The sequence below is a fragment of the Hermetia illucens genome, chromosome 3, assembly GCF_905115235.1.
Source record: "Hermetia illucens chromosome 3, iHerIll2.2.curated.20191125, whole genome shotgun sequence".
NCBI classification, from domain to species: Eukaryota; Metazoa; Arthropoda; class Insecta; order Diptera; family Stratiomyidae; genus Hermetia; species Hermetia illucens.
This window is the reverse complement of record NC_051851.1, coordinates 23,763,465-23,785,906: the sequence shown is the minus strand read 5'-3', so window position 1 is coordinate 23,785,906 and position 22,442 is coordinate 23,763,465. Positions and strand designations below refer to the sequence as shown.

The 22,442-nt window shown below is 43.9% G+C and overlaps 1 pseudogene; it reads right to left on the bottom strand.

The window, feature by feature from the left end:
- Window positions 1-10,379: 10,379 nt before the first annotated feature.
- Window positions 10,380-21,591, bottom strand: LOC119650935 (annotated as a pseudogene).
- Between the last annotated feature and the right edge of the window lie 851 nt (window positions 21,592-22,442).

Below are 22,442 nucleotides of genomic sequence, written 5' to 3'. Positions count from 1 at the left end.
TTTCAATTCTCCTAGGGTCTCTGGAAGGGTTGGAGGCCTCTGCATGAGATCTAGACTGAAAAGTATCCAACTGTGGTCGGAGAACGTCGTTTGGTTAAATACTCTCCAGTTCTCCACCCTAAGAATGTCATTGACGGTTAGTAGGCTGGGTAGGGTAGGGTCCCAATTGACATAGTTCTTCGAGCTGGGAAAATAGATAGTTGGTGTACTGCCCCTGTTAAACACCGATATATTTGTATTAATAATGAAATAAAAAAATGACTCGCCTCTTTCGTTAATTTCCGAGTTGCCCGAAAGTGTGCGCCATGCAATAGGTTGGCTTTCTTTCCTGCTATGATGGTCGTCAAAGGTTGTAGTCCTTCTGGTGGAGCTGGTCGGTTGTGAGCCATGTAAACTGAGGGAATATACACATTCTTCGCTCCTCTTCCTCCTCTTCATTGATGACTACCCAGTCGTCCATGGTAATCCTGGGGTTTTGAAGGCGCGTGGTTTGGACGATCTGGTCCATATCCACGCGTTCTGTGGTAACCAGATGCAAGTGACCGGTTTCTTAGAGGTCTCGTTGCAGGGTTGGCTTTGATCTTAGAAAATCTGTCGAGAATTGGTCCTTGTGTAATAAGGTGGAACCCACGGACACCTGTTCCTCTATGTCGTCCAGGAGATTCTCGATGACCATCTTCGATTGCCTGGCCTCTGCAATGCTCCACATCTCCGGCGCTAGTATGCGACTAGTGGAATTACTATCCGCCAGCCCCACACGTAAGTGACTCCTGGCCACGTTGCTGAAGGATTTCGCAGTTCGTGGCTCCTCGGCTAGATATTGTTGTTTACCTGTTTGCAGGGGTTATTTAGCGTCTGAGCCCTTGTACCCTCTGCTTCGCTTGTGTTTTTGTGCGACCTCGTCTTGAGATCGATTGCGTTTGAGTGGAGAGGACTCCAGTGGATCTCCGCTTCTTAGTCGGTTTCCGATGACCGACGTTCTTGTAGGTCTTTACTTTTAACGGATCCCCCGGCATCGAGGGTTTCGGGTTAGGAGTACTATGTATGGTATTCGCTACATCCAGCTTGACGATAGTGGATTTCAGGCTGGAATCCACTAATCCGTCTGCCGCCTCACTCCGGGAGGTCGCTGTGATTTTTTCAGCACAGCGATACTACGGCTGGCACCGAATGTACTGCCTTCCACGATTACTGGCTCCTGGCTAAATGCAAGCACCTCGTACTTCAATGATGCGCCTGGGATCACCATCTCTTCTTCTTTTCTATCGTCTATCCGGAGGAATGTTCACCCTGGATACTGCAGTCAGCATGGTAAAGGTCTTATTTGAAACTGAAAGGGCCCAAGGCATTCAGAGTTCGCATACTAAAGACCAAGCTCCCCATTAGTCACACAGTCTTCGGTGTATGCTGTTCCACCTTGACTTGGAGTCCTGCACCTTCTCCAATGTAAGGAGGACGATCCTCGGGCTGTTATTTCGGCTTATACCTTACCGAATCCACTTGCCTCTAACAAATGACCAGTAGGCAGAAAGATCCTCACCAGTTGGATGAGCCTATTCCCAGTCCGACCCAACACCCTGGACGGGACAGTTGGGACAGAAGTATCTCGTGATTTACAGTGTCGAAGATTTTAACAAAATCAGTGTAGACAGTATGCACTTCTTACCGTGAAATCGGGCAGGTTGGCGGCTCAACAAACCCGTGCTGCTCTTTCACTAATAGATGGTCAAATTGGGCCGACAACCAGTCGCTGACAAACCTTTCCTAGATTTTGGATCAGGAGGAGGAAAGCGGAATGGGACGGTGATTCTCAGCAAGAGTGTAATCGCCACTTTTTTGAATGGGGATGATGAAAGCCTCTTTCCGCAGGTTAGCAAAATATGAATGAGAATGAATAGGGATGATGAGAGCTTCTTTCCATGGGCCAGCAAAATGGTTCTTTTCGATGCTCTTGTTGGAAATAATGGAGAGGGGAAGGAAGATGAACTGACCAGTTTTAACCACAAAGAGATCTGGAAGACCGTCGCATCCAGGCCCAACATTGGCGTCAAGGTTACCAATGGATACCCAACAAGAGGTAGCAGTGAGTTTTTGACGAATTTTTTTGTGGATTCTTGAGTGGCGAAGCAGGTAAGGTAAGAGCTTAGGGACTTAGGAGCGGATGGGACGTAAGACAGACGATCTGATAAAATGATATTGAAGGGCATACATTAATGGCGACAGGAGGGTAGCCCAGTTGATTATCGCCAGGGCTTAGTTAAGGTCTTCGAAATTTGCCATATGAAAGTTAAACTTAGAAAGTTTGAGGTAGTGGAATCAGGTGATCTGAGTATCAGACTAAAGAGCAGTATGATGATCGGTAGAAGCAACGTAAGAGGAACATGAAGCGATTATGAAAGGCAACACACACGAAGGTTGGAAAGGACAAGATCAAGAGTGCGATTTAAGTGATTTCTCAAAATGTTAAATTGGGGGGGGGGGGGGGGGGGGGCGGTACACGTGTCCAGAAAAGTGGTTAAAGGGAAGGAAGGGTGGGTGGAGTTATTGGGAAGGCCGAAAGTAGTAAGCCAAAAGAATAGAGGATGAAAGGACAATCTTGTTAGCACATTTGATAATCTGTCGAGGAATCCTTCGCACATGAAAGTGGGACTGCACAGGATATGATAAAGGAACATGTTTTTGGTGGAATGACGTAGGTTGATGAGGTGGAGGAGAAGGTACGGAAGGGAGACGTAATGGCTATCAGTGCATCCCGCCCGTTGATTTACCAAGGGCAGTCCACTCTCTGTCAAGACGAAAGGCAGAGTAACTTTCCAGAAACTCCGAATCGAAAATCCTTTCCTATCGTCCTACTAGGTTTTAGTAATGCAGATGACATGATGTTGGAATCCTAAAGGAAATGAGTTGAAACTGGACAGCTTGGTCCTTTAGAACCCTTTATGGGGATATGCCATTCTGAAGGAAGCTGTCATTCAGTCGTGAAGGTCATCTTTCATCATTACGAAAGAGTTAAGTTTCTTCTGATGCCTGAATACGAATAGGTGTTTCGGTGCTGAGTAACGATCAGCAGGAGGCTGCTGGAGCGACATGAGACGGAGCGCGTGAAGTAGGACGATCGTCGGAGCTGCGTAACACAGTCTATGCCGAGTAGTAATTGTGCCCCTCGGATTGAAGGCGGTTGTTCGGTATAGTTTGACCTGAAGACACCATCGGATTGGCGTAAACTTTTATAGTTGTATTGGGATATTCCATGGCAGAAAAAGGGGAGGGGCCGCACCAAGGGGTAGAAGGCAACCATATATATAAGGTGCGGTATTGGATTCGAAGATTTTTATACGCTTGGGAGTATTATCGTGATGAAGGAACCAGTCGCAGGATCGCCAAAGTACCGGACGTTTCCTCCACATGCTCTCTCGCAGTCTTAAAACTGCCAAAACAAAAAGATAAAAAAAGTACTGACCATCGGCTTCAGATTCGACATCGCTTGTCTTGCTTATTGGTTTGACGAAATTAGGATAATTGTAGATAATACGCATAGCACCAAGTCTTATAGCCTATAATGACTTTGAACAAAAATTTTGGATTATTTTGAATCTCTTTTTGCAAATTTTGATTGCTGACATGAGCTCCAGCTTGATCGGGAAGAATTCAGCTTGAGTATCAATCGCCTCAAGCCAGCTTTCAACAAGGCCATAGGTAGAACGACGCGACGTTTTCGACGTTGATTGTAACTAGGATCCCTGCTACATGAGAAACTAAAGAAATCCCAGTTAACATTATAATTCCTAAAGCTTCAAAGTCGTTGGCCAGGCTTTAATCCTCCATCGAGGAGAAATTGCTGCAACAGGCAGTTTATTACTGGTCTTCAGTGCTTTGACTGGGAGGTCTGGGACTGAAGAAAGGAGGAAGTAGCTCCCGAAATAGGGCTATGACTACAAGGCACAAGCGCCAACTCTTAGTAGCATTATGATTTTGGTTGTAAATTTTTGGCCCACAATATCTCAATTTGGTTTCAACGATGGTACGGGTATGACTTTATGCCGGCTCACTAATTCAGGAACATAGCTTCACTTTGATAACCTAGCTACTGGCTACAACGGGGCAAAATCTGCATCTGATACCTTTTCATCTAACCCTACCAACGTAGCGCCAAATATCCAACCATGGAATGGAAATGGACACTGGACAGCGGAGCTATTGTTGTGGGTTCTTCAAAGCTTCTAGCTAGTCCTGATGAATGTGTTGTGTGGAAAAGCAGTTCTCGGTAACCTAAATTTTATTCTTTCGGCCACTCCACACACCCAAATCACTCATTACATCTACGCTTTTTCCAAAAAGAACCCGGTAAAATTCGTGTTTTTTGTTTTCTCGTCCACATTAAGTGTAGCCTGAAATTGTGAGTATTTAGGTGGGGAACCTCTAATTTTTACCTTTTATTGGTTTTCAACATTCGTGTATTCACCATTGTTGTACCAATTTCATTAAGAGAAAAAAGCCTTAATTAGCTAAATTTTAAAAGCTATTTGAAGAAAAAAACGGTCCTAGGTTGTTAACGTTAAGCGTCGTTGATAGTATGGGTACTTGGATGGGGGTCCAAATTTTCCTTTTCCTGGTTTCCATGGATTTTTTGAGTTTATTGTTAGCTAGATTCAGTAATTCGAAAGTGAATACACAGATTTAAGTTAACGATCCTAAATGGATTGCCTGGTCGCCCGGTCGTGAGTCTTTTCACCAGGCGAGTTCGACTAACATTTTGCAGTGCCCTGCTATACTTTCCTTGTCATATCAGCTTTATTTTACAGAGGATATTAGCACTTCATTACCCCAAGCTCTTGTTTTTTACATGGGCTTGGGAACATAATCTTCCACCAGTTGTATGGCGGAGCTGGAAACCAATTTGGTATTGCATCCATACGGGGTCATTACCAATGGGGGATTCCCCCCCACCCCCCCCCCCCCCCCCCCCCCCCCCTCCCGCAAAATTGTCTTATCTGTGCGAAAAAGGGGGAACTTTTCTATGCAAAGCAGATTCTCAGATTTATCACAATTTATTCCTTAAATGCCAATATTGACCGAATCAATGGACTTACAATTTGCCGAAGCGGCGAATTACTGACTAAATCTGATCAGATAATTTATAAACGCACTCTTGGCATATAAACAACACGCAAGCCCCTATGGCCAATGATAAATTTCATGCATAATTTTTCACAAGCATCCATTCTTCGGATTTATTCAAAAGCCCTCAACTTCCTGTGTACTAATCAAACTCCTCGTCGGCCACACAGATTTCAAGAATAACCCAACACAAAGGACACAAAAAACCAGTATTCTGCGTTAACCTCTTACATAACCTTCCAGATATCACCCACGTCGTAATCCGTTCGTAACCACCCTGCCTCGCATTTATGATCTCTCTCGCGGGTACCACACGCTCCAAATACAAGAAATTCTAAGATGAGTCCGGAGGTGCGCTTGTCGCTGAGGAGGAATCGAAATTCCTGCGGTTGACTACACAATGACGAATTCAAATCGTGTTAATTGCAAAGGTGCGTGCAAAGAAGCTTGTTATGACCCCTAGCACCCCGGCAGACTGCGTCTGATGGCTTGGGTGTTGCTTCTAGTCTGGTCCAGAATTTATGTCTCCGAGGAGCAGACGCGGTGGAGCTTTTTGGACCCAGAGATCAAGTTTGGATGTGATTATTTGAATTCGGTGTGCGGTTCCTTTTTAATTTCAGAACAGGTTCATGATGCTATCTTGGAACCCGATTCGAGAGGAATGAAAAAATCTGGAGGTTTTATTGGGGGCAAAGTATTGTCATTGGGAAGGTTTAAGTGTATATTGGGGTGGAAACCGCCTCTTCATTAGTGATTTGAACTTAGAGGCGAAATGTCCTTCAATCGGCATAAAAACCTAAAAATCCTTCAGGGTGCACTCATTGTCGTCCCTAGTCGGGTTCGTCTTATCGAAGACTGCTCCTCTCAAGGAGGCATATTTCCTCTACGACCGGCAATACTCCCAACATATCCGTTCAATCGGAATGCCTCCAACCGAAAAAGATCCTCCACCAAAAAAAAAAGAACTGGTCCCTGCTTGAGAAACTCAAGAATTCAAACTTGAATTGTCGTACATTTGGGCCTTTTGGTTACTTTACTTCCCACTACTCCACACTTCATTGTATTTGCCCTCGGATGATCCCCTTTGCCGCATCCACCAAGGCATAGGTACATACACTTGTCGAGGCTCCTCTGAATTGTGTTGCCCTAAAAACTCAAGGTTTGATCACGACATACCCGCTCTTGTCCCGACTAACGTGACTACAAGATATTTTCGCTCCAAAAATTCGACCGTTAAAAATTTAAATATTTTCGGTTACAAAAATGGCTCCATCTTCTTCTGATTTTCGGACCCCGGTCATGGGAACTTTTTCGTTCGTTCCTGACGTCCGTTGTGATAGACTTCTTGTATGTGCACACATACAATTATTTTTCGTGGTTGTACATATGAAATTTCGTACATATAAAATCTCCATAGGAAGTGCGTGATAAGCCCCCGACGACGGCCAAGATTGGGCCTCGACTTTTCTACTTTATATGCTAGCGGCAAAATTTTAAAACCTGCTTTTCTTAGTTTACATATAAGTATGTATGCATGTAATACATATTTTTTTCTTCATTTCAGGCGGTTTTGATAGGCTAGGCAACTCTCTGAAGGCTGTTTTTTTTATGAGCCTTCGAGTCGATAGCAAATCGGACAATTTCTTTCCAATTTCCCAACGAACCACAAGATCAAATAAATTTTTTTATCTGATGAGAAATATCTGCTCGAAAAGTCCGTTGAAGAAAATCTTGTTGACTTGCATTTTTTTGTTAGTTGGCGAATTTAACGGCCGTTTTTTCAGGCGTAGTCGAAAGGAACTGTCCCAAGTGGCGCTGACCCAATTTGAACTGCTGTTGAGAGATTAGCGCATACCCCTCAGGTGGATTTCGTAGCAGTAAATCATCTCATTTTGAGAAATTGAACTCAGATTTCAAATTTAGATCGCTGATGATAAGTCTGTCTAGTATTTCGTAAGACCCAATGTTCCCCTGCTTCAACAATGGCTCGATATTTGCTACCAATTCAGATAATTACATTAGGGATTTATATACTTCACAGAAGGAGGATTTGATCATTATTCCGGGGTTATCTCTGCGTGGGAGGAACTTATGATAATTGTATCTGTCATGTCAACATTTCTTCAGGTGAACTAGCATTCTAACTAGCGCCCCCTTGGGGTTTCCTTTTTCCTCCATAATTTTTGTGTAATCAAAAGAAATCGTGCTCCAGATACTCCAGAATATCATCACAAACTATCCAATTTAAATCTGTTTCTCCCCTCGATATTTTGGTTACTATTGGAACTGAATTCTGTATGATTTCCCTTGGTCCACGGGATCACGGTTGGTGGAGATCAACCTGAACGATCACCGACTATTTCAAGACAAGTTTGACAGGGTCAGACGGGGATGGGAACCTTAGTGTATTCCTGTACTGGCATATGAACCCAATCCCACTTCGCAGAATTAAAAGTATCCTTGACATCTAGAATCACCATAGCGCAATACTAACCAACTTGCCGTCACTCGAGCCAGATCCACGAATCACTAAAAGTCAGATAAGGAGATATGAAGAGAGTACGCAAAATGGTTTGTGGAGTTTCGGTAGCAGAACCAAATTCTGCCTCTTCCACTAGCTGGGAAAGAGTTTCCACTATGCACAATTCAATTTCCACTATGCACAGTTCAATTGTTATGAACCATGTAGGTGTGATTTGAGCAGCCAAATTCAAGGCTCTATTCGGAATTCTGTCCAAACCTAGAGCCTTATTCGTCCACAGATTGCTTATCACCCTTAACAAAAGTTGATCACCTTTAACAAAAGTCGCGAGATTGTCACTTGGAGTGATTTTTTAATGTCAATCGCCCCAGAGGTTCATCTTTGTCTCAAGGCACAGTTGCCTGAGTTATTCCGCTTACTTCTCCCTATTGTCTTCCTAACCCTACCTGGAAGGCTGCGGTATTCGTTCTGGAAATGCTGATGTTATGAGTTCTCTCCTGTCTCTTCGCTTGCAGATATAATGAGCATGCAACATTTCCTGGTTCCACCAGTGGTTTGACTTCCTGCTGCACTCCCTGTTTCCCTTTACAATACATGCATCGTGGACCTCCAGTACAATTTTTGATTATCTCCGGGCTGCCTGTACCTTTTCGATTTATCGTGTTGACTGGTGCATGCCGCTGCAAAATATCCAAAATCGAAGCATGTCTTGAGACCGTAAATCGGTACAAGTCCCAACATATTCTTATTTTGTCTGTGGCAATCGCTAAATTCCTCCGGCAGCATAACACTAGCGGGCTGTATACCCCAATCTGGGCAAGTGAATTCTTGTTGACGCGAACTATGTGGACCATACTATCGAACACGCTTCCCTCGTGATTTTTTCACGATCGCTGCAACCCCATACCTTTACCGGATATTCTTATTTCGGATGCGATCATGACGTGTTATGTTAGTAGTCCAAAGCAGCAAGTCATTACCACGAGACGTCGCTCATTGTCTTCTGTAGTCGGCCAACACTCCAACCATACGGAGTAACAAGGCGAACGACACTGGTAAATGTTTGGTTTAATACCTTCGTTGATGCGTCGATCACAAACAACGACTGCTACCTCCCAAATTTGTCAATTCCGGATCTGCTTTCACTTCCCCAAGAAAATTTTCGTAAGACATATCACCTTTCTTGGAAGTGATTAGTATTTCCCGGCGGATTTTCTTTTGGTCCCTTTATCGTTTTTTCCGCCCCCTCTCTCCTTACTGCTCGGGTCTTCGAACTACTGATTCTTTTCCTTTTATCAAAGTTGAAGCCTGATTCGAAGGACCACCAACTTTCCCCGGCTGAGCGTTCTTCGGTGAAGAGGCTTTTTTCTTCTTGTCGGCTTGGAGCCCAATCGGCGATTCACTAATTCTGCTTCTACTTTGTTTTGCCGTGTTCTCACCTACCTATGTTGAGGAGATTTCATATGCGTGTTCTCCTCTATTGCTATACTACTCCCATAGGAAAACTTAATGCCATGTATTACAGACCTGATATTTTTTTATCATTCCGCTACCTTCTTCTATTGCATCAAAGCCGATTCGGGGGCTATTTGTATTCCTGTCCTAGTTTCGCGAAGAATTATGTGTGGCGAACGGTAATGTTACTCTCGGTGGTGACCTTTCAAAGTTCGACGAATCTTGTGACATAAAATGTCACAACAGTCAAGGTTCCTACTACTGTAGCAGTTCGGTCATTGGATACCGTCAGTCGGCCCCTCCAAAAAGCCGCCAGTACTGGGGTTCCGAAGCTCAGCATCCTAAAAAAAATACTCTTTCTCGTCCTATATAATTGGTTTGATTTTTGGGTATCGTTCATATGGCCAGTTTTTATCCAGGGTTACCCGGCCTGTGCAAGAACTTGCCCATGCGCACAAATAACGCATTTACCAGGAGTTCCTTTGTGAACTTGAAGGGATGTGCATGATTTGGGGTTTGACAACTCCACACAGGTCATTACTACCTTAAACTGGCTTCACGGCTTACTGTCAGCCCTTCAAGGACTCGTCGAACTCCATTCATTATTTAGTCTCAAAAGAATGGTCGGCATATCGAACAGTGGTCCCTGGTCATAGCACATATGCAGTATGTCTTTGGTCTCATACCTTTATCGATCGTCCGGAAGATCAGGATCCTCTCGTGCGTGAATGATGGCGAGATCTCTTTCAAATGATTGATAATTACGTACATGGACGGTGTTCATGATCAATTCAGATTTTGTTTTGGGACCAGGAACATGTGCGGTGCTCTGCCGCTAGCAAAGTAGAAGCCTGCTACTTATCCTAGAGTTTGAATTAACCCACAAAGGCTATGTGAATATTCTTCTTCAGTCTCGTCCTTGCGTTATAGAGGCATTTTGTGCTTTTGATTATGAACTTCGGGATTCTCCCCACGTAAAATTTTCATTTGTCCGATTTCCAGCGGTAGTCTCGTTGAACTGTTTCAGGTCCCTCATAATATCTGCCTGTTACGTGCCCCACGGCTTGCTAACATTCATTCATTCATTTTTCATTTTTGTCTGCTTTCTCGAAGCTTTTTATCAGAAAACCATAGTTTACGCTGTTGAGTTCCTGTTGTTTCTTTTCTTTGTAAACATTTCGGGTAAATTTTTGTTAGGTTTTGGATATAATACTATCGGTGAAAATTTCTTCTCTTTATCATCTTCTCATCCTGTTTTTCCCCTTTTTATTTCTTGTCTTCTTTCTCCTCTCTTCCGCCTCTCTTCTTCTTTCTCTCTCTCCCTCTATTCCTTTATCTTCTTTTTCCTTTTACCGCTTCTCTTTTTGTCTGCTCCCTTCTTCTTTTCTCTATCCCCCTCACTTTTTCTCTCCTCCCTGTTTTTCCCACTTTCCTCTTTCTCTCTTTTGTACTCTGTGCTCCTCTCTTTCTCTTCTTCTCGCTTTCCCTTTATCTTTTCTCGTTTTCTTTTTTTTTCCTCTGTGTTCCTCTCTTTCCTTTTCTTCCTCTCTTTTATTCGCTCTGATTTTTTTTTCCTCGTCAACTTTTCTTACCAATTTGTCAATTTTCTCCCCTTCTTCCTTTTCTCTCTCTCTCTTCTTGTACCTCTCTCTTCTCCTTTTCTCTCTTCCTCTCCTTGTTTTTCTCCCTTTCTTTTCCTCTTTCCCTTTTCCTTTCCTTCTTTTCCCTCCAGTTTTTCCTCCCCCTTATCCCCTCCCTCTTTTACCCTCCTCCCTTTCTCCACGTTTTCTTCTTTCCTTGTCCTTCTCTCGTCTCTCTCTTCTCCCTTTTCTATTCCTCTTTTCTTTCCCTCTTTTCTCTACTCTTTTCTCTCCATCTTTTCTCTCCCTCTTTTCTCTCCTTCTTTTCTCTCCCTCTTTTCTCTTCCTCTTTTCTTTCCCTCTTTTCTTTCTCTCTTTTCTCTTCCTATTTTCTCTCACTCTTTTCTCTCCTTCTCTCTCTACTCTCCCTCTTCTCCCTTCCCTCCCTGTTTCTTCTTCTCTTCCTCCTCTCCCTTCCCTCCCTTTTTCCTCTTCTCTCTCTCCTCTCCTTTCCCTCCTTTTTTCCTCTTCTCTCCCTTCTCCCTCTTCTCTCTCTTCTTTCTTCTCTCTCTTCTTTCTTCTCTCTCTTCTCTTTCTTCTCTCTCGTCTCTTTCTTCTCTCCCTTCTTCCCATTTTCCCTCCTCTCTCTCTTCTTCCCCTTTTCCCTCTTCTTTCTCCTCTCCCTCAACTACCTCTTCTTTCTCCTCTCCCTCATCTACCTCTTCTTTCTCCTCTCCCTCATCTACCTCTTCTTTCTTCTCTCCCTCATTTACCTCTTCTTTCTCCTCTCCCTCATCTACCTCTTCTTCTCTCTCTTCTTCTCCTTCTCTCTCTTCTTCTCCTTCTCTCTCTTCTTCTCTCTCTTCTTCTCTCTCTTCTTCTCTCTCTTCTTCTCTCTCTTCTTCTTTCTCTTCTTCTCTCTTTTTCTCTCTCTTCTTCTCTCTTCTTCTCTCTTCTTCTCTCTTCTTCTCTCTCTTCTTCTCTCTCTTCTTCTCTCTTCTTCTCTCTTCTTCTCTCTTCTTCTCTTTCTTCTTCTCTCTCTTCTTCTCTCTTCTTCTCTCTCTTCTCTCTCTTCTCTCTCTTTTTCTCTCTCTTTTTCTCTCTCTTCTTGTCTCTCTTCTTGTCTCTCTTCTTCTCCGTCTTCTTTTCTCCCTCTTCTCTTTCTTTTTTTTCTTTCTTTCTCTCGTCCTTCTTTTCTTCTCTCCTTTTTCTCCTCTTCCCTTTCTTTCTCTCTTCTTCTCTTCCTTTTATTCTCTCCCTCTTTCTCTTCATTAATTTCTCTCCTTTCTTGATTTTCTTATTCCTTCCTTACCTTCTTTGGAGTTCAAGGTATGCAGCACGCTTCTCCGATTTTTTGATAACCATAATTCTGGTATTGATATGAGAATATCCTTGTTTTATCTAAATGGTTTCCTCTCTTCGCTCCTCGTCCAGAAACAAAACACTCGTGGGCATGATAAGAGAGCGTGGAGTGAATCCATGCTTTTGTCTCCTCCTGCAATTGGTTTGAAAAGATTGTGTTAACTTCTTGCGTGATGGTTAAGGGTGTACAGTTGCCATGGTTCAAATTCCGGCTGTTCTGAGCTTATGATTTGCGTACGGATCAATCAAAGTTAATTTCTTAACTTCCTAACTCCAGGGCCCAAGCCTGCTTAAATTCAATGCCGGACGGAGTGGGGCGTTGTCATGGAAGTTAACGTTCGCTCGTCAATACCCGCGTTTCGCCTTCGTTCTTCTTAATACTTAGTTCCCTTCCTCGAAACTATTTGTATAGTCAGAGTGAAATTATGCGGTGTTTCCAACGATTAATTAATTGAAATAATAAAAACTTGTTGTTTCTTTTTCAGCAAACAAGTTCTTGTTTGCACTGATGAAGGGAACAAGTGGTTCCCGAAATATCGGTATTTGCAAGAATAAATACCCACACCAACGAAAAAGAAACAACAAGTTTTTATTATTTCAATTATTTGTATAGTGTTTGTTCTCTTGCTGTTGCTCTCTTAGAGTCCGCCCTACATGCTCCCCCCCCCTCCCCCCCCCCTGATTTCCATATGCTTTACTAATCTAATTATGCTCATATCGTTGTTTTTCTTCTGGATGGTTTGCGAGAGTAGATCCTGCGCCGTCTGACAGTGGTTGAGGTTGGTTTATATCAACCTCATCCGCAACTTGTGTTGAGGGCTCTTCTGAATTTAGGGCACCTGTTGCTGCCTGTAATGCCCCGAGGTACACACCCTCCTTCCCTTTACACAGTAAGCAATTTGGGTCAGCTCTAAAGTCCTTGCTGATACGTCCTTTTATTAGGCATTTTCTGCATTGCTTCGACCGGTCATTTGGACTGGTACATGTCTTCGCAATGTAACAGAAACTAAGGCATCTAAGTCATCGCTTCACTGGCACCTGGTCCCTAAGCCGACACATAATCGTGCCTATTCTTATTCTCACTGCTGTTAACAGCTTGAGTGCTGCCTCCATTGACAAACTGATGATGGCGGCTTGTGCTCCCTCGTAGGCTTCGCCAAGGGTGTTCACCGCTGATAAGATCGAATTACTTTTCCAAGGCTCTGCCAACCTCCTCCACCTATGGTAATCTCCAGCATTTTAGCCCTTATTTCACGTCCTGTCTTAACGAATTTCCGATTTAGCTCAAGAATCTGTCCACGGTTATATCCTTGGAGTTCTTGAGCTCCAACATAAGGTCTCCTTTCTGGGATCCTCTAATGCTATTGACATTGTCTCCTAAAATGGTGAGTTCCGGGTTTGCCTTCACTTTTCTGAGGATGTCAGCGTATGGTCCTTTACCTCGTTTGGAGATGATGATCATTTCCGGTCTTAGTTTCTTCCGATCATCTTTCTTCAGGCTTCTATTCCCGCTTTGAGAGATCCACTCCCTTTCCTCGGAATTGCAGCTATGTTCGTTTCGCTGGCAGCTTCACACTTCCCACTGGGGGCAGCGCCTGCCATCGCAGAGCAGTGTGCCCGTACAGGCTGGGATCTGCGAAGAATCAAGCTTCTTCTGAACGTGCGCATCGGACATTGGATGACACAGTAGCCAATGTTCCCACTGCTGATGTACTGAGGTCGTTGGACATCGGCCGCCAGTAGTCCGCTTGCCCACTCTCAAAAACTTGTATCCACGGGAGGGCGTTTGCTCCCTTCTACCTGGCCTGCGCATAAGCATTCCTATACACGCAGATCTCTGGATGCGTGCATGTGCATGCTCATACCTATATCACAACCGCCGAGCGTCCCCTTATCCGCACGTAGGGGTGCGCCTGATGGGAGATTTGACAACTGCACAAATCATAGATCTGGTTCCTGCCAGATAGTTTACCAAGGTGACCAAGGTGGTAGCTTACCGGGGCTATCAAGCAAGGAAATAGTCGACTGGGTTCGGAAATAAACAAGGATCATTCCCATCCAGCAACTTTGTCCCGTCTCTCTAGTGTTTTATTTTAATACAAGGGTTCTGCAGTTACATGCTATCAGAATCGCTGCTGAAGAGCAAACTTATCCGCTTGCCAGTTTGTAGCGGATTCTCCTGAATAGCCCGATCGCAACGCACTTTTTCTACTGCTGGAAATCAAAATGGTAGAAATAAGTGTGTTGAATTTGGGAGCTAACACTCTGCTTCTCTGCAAACAGACGCACCTGGAACAACGAGGCGAAGGTAAACGATCAGCAAATGGTGGTCCCTTTCGAATTCGATCTTAGTACCCCTTTTGTTATGCACATTCAGAAGCCAACTGAATCTGCTGTTGATCGCGATGTGGTCGGTCTGATGCGATATTCATTATCACTGTGGCAGTGAAAGTTGCAGAAATCTACAAAGTTTTCACCGTATTTGTTGCGGTCATCAATACCGTACCTGGCCATCATCTGCGCTCTGCTTGTCAAAGCCCATCTGGTCATTCAGATTACCCATGACGATGGCAATGTCACCTCCTCTATATCGGAAATTTCCGTTAATTCTTTGTTCAACTTTTTTTTTCTAGAAAACAAAGAAAGTCTATTTTATCTCAAAATAATTAATAAGAATTAAGGATTCCATTTTATTCAAATTCACACACTTATAAGTGCCTTTATAGTCATTTTATCAGCGGCTTAGTATATAAGCCAATCGATATGTCAAGTATATCTACATCTGCTGTTTGAATTACCTAATGCAGGTCGTTGACATTGGTAGGCTGTAGTTTTAGGCTTGATAAGATATTCCTGCAAATTTTACATTTTTTTGATGGGCATTTTTTTTTTGTGGCACCACAGCAATAGGCCAAAATTATATACATATGTATTTTGTGCTATCAAATCTAGTCTGGATTCGATCAATGATAAACCTAGAAATGTATCTTTGAATGTGCTTCTTTAAGCGGCGCCTATTTGGGGGATTTCAAGCGCCATTTGGTCTATATTGAGAAGATCACTGTTGAAATTCTAGACTGTCAGGAAAAGGACTTAGGCATACCCTTTATTTTTGAATCACTGCGGCTTATCTAGATGCAAAAGTGATGCAGTCTTTGCCGTCGTAGTAAACGGTTCGATCCACGAGAGCTACAATTAGCAAAACAATGGTTGTCATTGTAGCTGCTCCCTAATGGCTCCTTTCTATCTACCCATTTTTGCAGGCATTCCATTGTCTGTCTGCACAAATTCCTTTCAAACAACATTACCCCACCGACATCCTCCGTTCATTCATAGCCAACCAACATTTATAATCCGTGCATGCAGCATTACTTGTTTTTCGACACCTCCAGTAAATTTCATTAAGCAATAATCATCCGCCTATATTAACTGCTAAAACATTTATGAGAATGCCTCGAAGAATTGCCAATCATTAAAAAAATTATCGCGAATACAATTCAGTTGGTGCACGCATCTATAGATATTTTATATTTGTAGATGTTTTTAGCTGTGATTCCATTAAGCATCTCGTTTTTCGCTTATTCTGGGCACGATCTTGCACGGCGTGTTCAATGCCAACATTGAGAAAAAGAGCTCCCCATGCCGGGGGGACAATCTCATATGTATATGATGCGGTTGGGCCGCGATCATATGTTTTGTTCTTACCGCCCTGCTGACTGTAACATTTATTTCTTGTTTCAGAGATAAGCCGGTGAAAAACATGTGATCGCCAATTTGGGGAGAAGGGGCTGAAAACCGGTGAGACTGACCAGAGACTTTTTGGTCCCAATTTTTAGTTCGACCAAATGAGTTGGTCTCAAAGATAGCTGTATCTAGTGGCCTTATTTTTTGGGTTAGATAATTGTGACAAGTAAAATAGATGTCAAATGATGTGCAAACTTCACCCCCAATCTACAGGATCAGCCCTGACCCTAAAACAATTCAAAAAAATTCCAAGTGACTTGCGGAAACCATCTATTCGCTGGTATTTCAGCAATAACTAGGTTCCTCCGACATTTGCCCCCACTTCATAAAACTGATAAAAACGAAATACAAGATTCAAGAATCCACTAAAGATCTTGAGGAGCTGAAAAGAGAGTCTAGCGAGGTTGACTGTTGTTATGGCTAAGTCTGAGACGTATACCAGAGTACATATCGGCGGTGAATTTCTTAGAATTTCTCTGGAATTCCAAGCCGGTTAGGATTGTCGTTACATTGATTTTCCCGCCAAAATTTTATTTTATATATAGGAGTGATGGGGTGGAATTCGAACCAGTGTCTGCCTGTGGCTCCATCAGATCGGCCGTTGAAAATGTGGGTCCGAAGTGGGTTTTTGACGTTTCCCAGCGAATGTTTCGAGTACTCCAATTCGAGTTGCCTATCTGCGCTCTGTGGAATATCACAATTGGCTTCAGCAATTAAAACTCCTTTGCAGAGTCATCTGAGGAACTATGCCATTGTCCTAGCGGAAGCGGCGTGAATGTGCTCATTTTACGCTACTTTGGAACCTCCAATCGGTATATTGTCCGCTGAGAATGCAACTCATCATGGGATGTTTCGCCTCCTTGCACTTCCAAGTATTTCGCATTTTTCACACAAACCCAGGCGCACCATTCAAAAACTTGGGAGTGAGTAAGTGAAATCCACTTGAGTCGTTATGCACCCACACGGAAGGAATTTAAGCATATCCCAGCACACTTGTTTCGCATGGTTTCGATTATTCTCTTGTTCCTTGTGTTGTTTCATTTTGATTTTTTTTTTTGTGTTCCCAGGAAAGTGCAATCTCAGCAGGAAGAAGGTTGGCTTGTTGGTTGCACTCTGTGGCTGTTGTTGTTGCTTCTGGATTTCTTATTTTTTTTTCCTTCGGTTTTTGAGCCTGTTTTATGTTTTATTTTCATTTTGGCTGCACAATATATCTTTTATCTTGGGTTCAAAATGGTATTGAGCTGAACTGGATATTTATAATGGTTTTGCACCACGTTCGGATGGTCTGCGGCTCATGTTGAGCCATGTACAAGTATTTTTTGGGCGCAACGAACTTTCGGATAATCTGTCGGCAATCTTTGTTAATCTGAGATGGTCAGACAGATTTATGTGCGAACTGAACAAACTGAAACCTTCCATACCATGCCACCCTCCGTGATGAATACAAATGTGCAGGATTTTGTGCATATGAAAATTTTCCAATGGATTTTGTGATTGCATGTTTGTTCGTTGGACATTGTGCGTTTATATTTTTATTATAGGACCTTCTGATTTATGTATCTCCATTGTAACGTTTTCTTCCGTGATACTCTTGGATAAATCGATTTTGAACACTTCCCAAAATAACTTAAACTTCATACATATAATCCCCTCTTTCCCATGGATTGTGGGAGACCCATAGACTTGAGAAAGGGTTTCTAAGGATCAAGCTCCTTGGTCTCCCTCTGAAAATAATCCAGAAGTTATATCCGCAACTGAAGAGACTGGATAACTTCCCCAAAGACTTGTAGGTCTGACCAAAAAAACTAGGATCTGTACTGCAAAACTTTTAAACTCTAGTCTCTTAGTATAAGTACTACTGCCCTACTTTTAAAAAGCCGGAAAAGACAGATGGATTCTGTAGAGGCACCTGTCGTAGTAGGCTCTTTACTGCTACTCCTGACATTGGTCCCAAGTTGTCAGTTGACACATTGCCTTCCATTTTGTAGTCTTCGCACATCATACAACTCCTCTCCTCTGTCTTATCGGGCAATAGTGTGTTCTCCGACAATGAGTCGCTCTCTCTTTTCATTCGATTTGAGACCTTCATGGAAGTTAGTGTTAATATGGTGACTTGTTGGTACCATATTCTTAACATTTTGTCGACTATACCTACGTCAACCAATTTTTTGCCCTTGCCTGCATCCTACGGCAACCAATTTTCTGCCCTTGCTTGCATCCTACGGCTCCAGTGATTCTGATGCCAATCTAATGATCTTTTCAAACTAACCCTTGTGCAGCATCTGTACTTCATTAATGGATAATAACACTGCGCAGCACCGCAGATCAACCATTAACCTGACTCCAACGTACTTCTTCAACCGGTGACGGCCGCAGCAGCATTTGTTTCAGCCCCTCGTTACTGCAAGCGGCTTCATCAAAACAACTGTTCATAACCGACTGGTTTCCTTTACATCTCTTCCGACGGTATCCATGATTACATCAGAGGTAAAACCTGCCGTATTTCTGTCGTGTTTGAAGCGGACCAGGGACGGCATCACAGGGTGCTACATTAGCTTCTTTTTAGGTGATGTATCCCTACGGCTTCAACGCTACCACCCAACCGATTGTGACCACAATCAGAGCTCTATTGAGACAAGTAACAAAGGTGGCAGTTTATACTGGGGGCATGGCACAGCATTCATACTGGTGGATGCAAGACCTACCTAAATCTCTACCGAACTACGGAGTACGACACCCGAGTTTGCGTTTCAACTCCACATTTGAGGCCCAAAGGTCTCTCGTCCGCTTGGACGTAACCGCAAGCCCTAACAGGGAGCCAACCGCTACAACAGAGCTGAAAGCACATGAACCTGGAATTCTCATGAGATATTGACATATTCAAAGGGTTATCCCGGTTCCCATGATACCAGTATACCGCTTCAGATGACTCCCCTTCCAGACTGGGGTCTGATCGCGATAAGTAAGCCTTGGAGCGTTCGCCTGCTGCATCACGACCAGCCGCCACTTCATTGCACCGTATAAGAAGGAATGCAGGAATCCTTCGGACCACTTCGGATTTCTTCAGAACTGATGAGAATTCGTTGAGTTATTCATCCTATTGATCGCATCACTATTCCCAGTGTGCTCTGGACATGTTTGACCAAACGTGAGGCCACTATCACTGCAACATCATCCACGTATTCAACAAGGTGTGAGTTGCAGAGATCAGTACCAAGGACAGATCCGTAAGCCACGAACGATGTGACTTTTACTCTCGCTTGCCCTTCCCGAGGCTCGTAAAGTAGGGTATGGTCCTTCAGGCTATCCCCAAAAGGTAGCCTGGAACGTCAAAACGATTTACTAATGTGTTAAGCATGTTGTACTGATCATTTAGATAATTTCTCCAATCGCATTAATTCTGGATCGCCTGTTTTGCAAATAGGGATCGCGTGGGTCTTGGCTTAGCAAGCTTTCCTGTAGCTTCTCCGCTGTTTCTAATATACTATGAGCAAGCTACCCTTCTTTTTCTTCAGCCTTGGTCCCAAGCGGGGTCGGCTCGAGTCTTTCAATCGAGAATTTGCCAGAAGGTATCTTTGTCGGCATCAGGTCGACCTGTCTGTATAGTGCGTGTGAATAGTGTGATCAGCTGATATAATGGTGAACTTCATCAGCCGATAATCAAATCATTCGACTTCGTTAATGGCATCACGGAAACCCTCTGAGATGGCAATGCCAACACCATATCGAGTGTGTGGGCTACCAAAATAGAGAAGTTTATAGCCAGTTTTACCGCAGTCGCGTTCTATGTCCCAGCTTTAGGCATCAAACCATCGGGTTTCTTGCAGAGCGTAAATATTAGTGCGCCTTTTCCGAAGGGCTCTAGCGAGTTCCTTGGTCTTTTCAGTTAGGGTGCCAACATTTAGTGTGTAGATACGTATTTGTTTTGTTCGGAGGATCTTTTCAATCGTTACTAGGAGGGAGAAACACCTACTGCCAAAAATACGTTTAAAGCGCTGAATAGCAAATCCGCTATTCCTACTTCCTTTGTCCAGGGGAGTCGCCAATTTGCAGTACGTTCCTGCTCGTCTCTGGCATCGAGTTAAATGAGGTGAACAGTAAAATGATGCCTGCACGATTTCTTCTATCCTAGCTGCTTCCATGGGCCAAGGTGGTAGGTGCCCTTATATACTACGGATCTAAGGATAGTTCGTCTTGGCCTCTTGGGCGCTGTGTGGTCCGCCGAAGTCTTGAGCAAAACTTTATGAAGTGGCAACTCCATCCGTTCACCAAAAAACAAGCGACTTCCTATATCGGGGTTTTCTTTTGGGTGCGGAATCATTGGATACAGTAGTGATACGTATCTTCGTTGATTCCGCAGTGATTCAGTGACGGCTCCCTTAATCGCTTCCGGGGTCTTGTACTGATTTACTTCTTCCGAGATGGCTTTAGAAAACCCACTTTTTTCAGCCTGCACCAGGGGGGACGGGGGGATGGGGCATAACACTGATGGGAACCACTGCCAGCCATTACTGTCCGTGTAATTCTCTAGTAGCCTACAGCGTTGCACTGTTAGGGCTAAGGATTCAGTATTAAAGATCACACCGGCGACAGTACTTTCGCAACCAGGATATCGGAATGTCGGATTGCTGTCAATATTTAAAACAGCGAGTCCTCTCCTGGTGGTCATCCCTAAAATTACCATCTCCTGACACTTAATTCCTCTGATATTAAAGTTTCCTCCAATAGAACTCTCCTTTTTACATTTCGGATCTAAGGCGCCAAGCTTTGACCGAGGCTCATTCAGTATAACCTCATGCTGAGAAAGGTTATTCCCGGATAATGAACTCAGATGAAACCATCTCCCCGCTCATTCTCTCATACTCTTGAATTTAGGCTATCTGGAATCTATGATGATGAACACTTATCTCGGTATTGCTCGTTGAGGACCAAGTCAGCTCTCATATCAGTGCATCAATCCGTAAGCAGTTGGAGTTCTGTAGAGGACGTTGATAATACTGCCTGGCATAATCTTCAATCAGGAATGTGAACTGCATCTTCTTTCAGCATACTACATGCCTTCTAGAGAGGACTGCATCCATGCTATTCTGTTTAGCGTACAGAGAATTAAGAGTTACCGTGACCTGTTGCAGCTCTAAGGGTAGTAGTCTAACCAAAGATCCTTTTCAGACCACAGGTGGATACTTTTCAGCTTAGATCTCGCCGCAGAGATCTCCAAACCCTTCTGAGACCCCAGGAGGAATTAAGAACAAATTCTTTGGGGCCCAAATTGGCCAGGTTGACACGACAGACGAACTGGAACTGGAGTCAAAGGTCGGGGCTCTAAAAGGGGTATACAATACCGCCTTTAAAGTCTCATCCCCTGCTAAATACAGTAAAAAGACACTGCCACTATAGTGGAATGAAGATCTCTCCAGCATCAGGAAGTTGACCAGAGAAATCTTCAACATATGCTACAGGTATAAACATTGGCAGCCATACAAGGACTGCCTGAAGAAGTACAAATCGGCTATTAAGACCGCCAAGAGGCTGTCTTTGTTGGACTGTTGCCAGAACGTCGAAAGTATCAGCGAATCCGCGATTCTCAGTGAGATTCTGTCAAAGGAACATACGAGCCCATCCTTTCTTAGAAAGTCGGAAGACGCCTGGACGGAATCTTCTGGTGAAACCTTGGAGTTGCTGGTTCAAACGTACTTTCCCGTCAGCGTCATAAACTTGCTTGGAGGATTTGTGGCCACCCCAGCCGTGCGATACTATCAAATCGGTAATTACTAAAGATAAAATCGGTTGGGCTATAAACCACTTCTCCGCATATAAATCTTCAGCCCCAGATGGCATAATGTCAGTCATGTTACAGAAGAAGCAGGAAAGGGTTGTGCCGTGGCTTGTTGAGATTTACTCGAGCTGCATCTCTTTAGAATACGTACCACAGTCCTGGAGACGCGCATGAGTGGCTTTGATACCGAAAGTGGGCAGGCGCGGTCATGAGTCTGCGAGGAACTTTCGACCAATCAGTCTGACTTCTTTCGTAGTGAAGACTCTACAGCGCGTCCTGGACATCCCCTTACGGACAATTATGGAGAGAACGCCTTTCTTTAAATGGCAGCATGCCTACCTTAAAGGAAAATCCACAGAAACCGCCCTCCACGAGGTAAATGGCACGGTTGAGCGGTCGCTGCAGTAAAAGCAGTATACCCTAGCTGCCTTTTTGGAGATAGAGGAAGCTATTAAGAACGTTAGTACCAACGTCATCAAGGAAGCCTTGACCAGTATTGGATTAGAGAGGGTATCTTACGCATTGGATTATATTCATGCTAAGTATCAAGATAATCCAGTCGGATCTGGAAGGCAACCACTTGACCACAGCTGCGAACAGAGGCACGTCCCAGGGTGGCGCCATCTCTCCGGTGCTCTGGTTAATAGTGATGGACGAAATTTTACAAAAATTGGATAGCGGCGGGGTAAAGGTGGTGATGTATGCCGACGACTTGGCGATATTAGTGTCAAGGTTGTTTTCGTCCGTTATGAGCGACATCATGGAAGGAGCGTTGCGAAAGGTGTGTCTGTGGGCCGCAAAATGCGGACTCGGCATAAACCCAACTAAAACCGAACCGATGCTATTCACCACCAAGCCAAGGATACCTGAATTACACCTACCACGGCTGGATGAACAAAGATTGGCTAATCCTGGATCCAAAGCT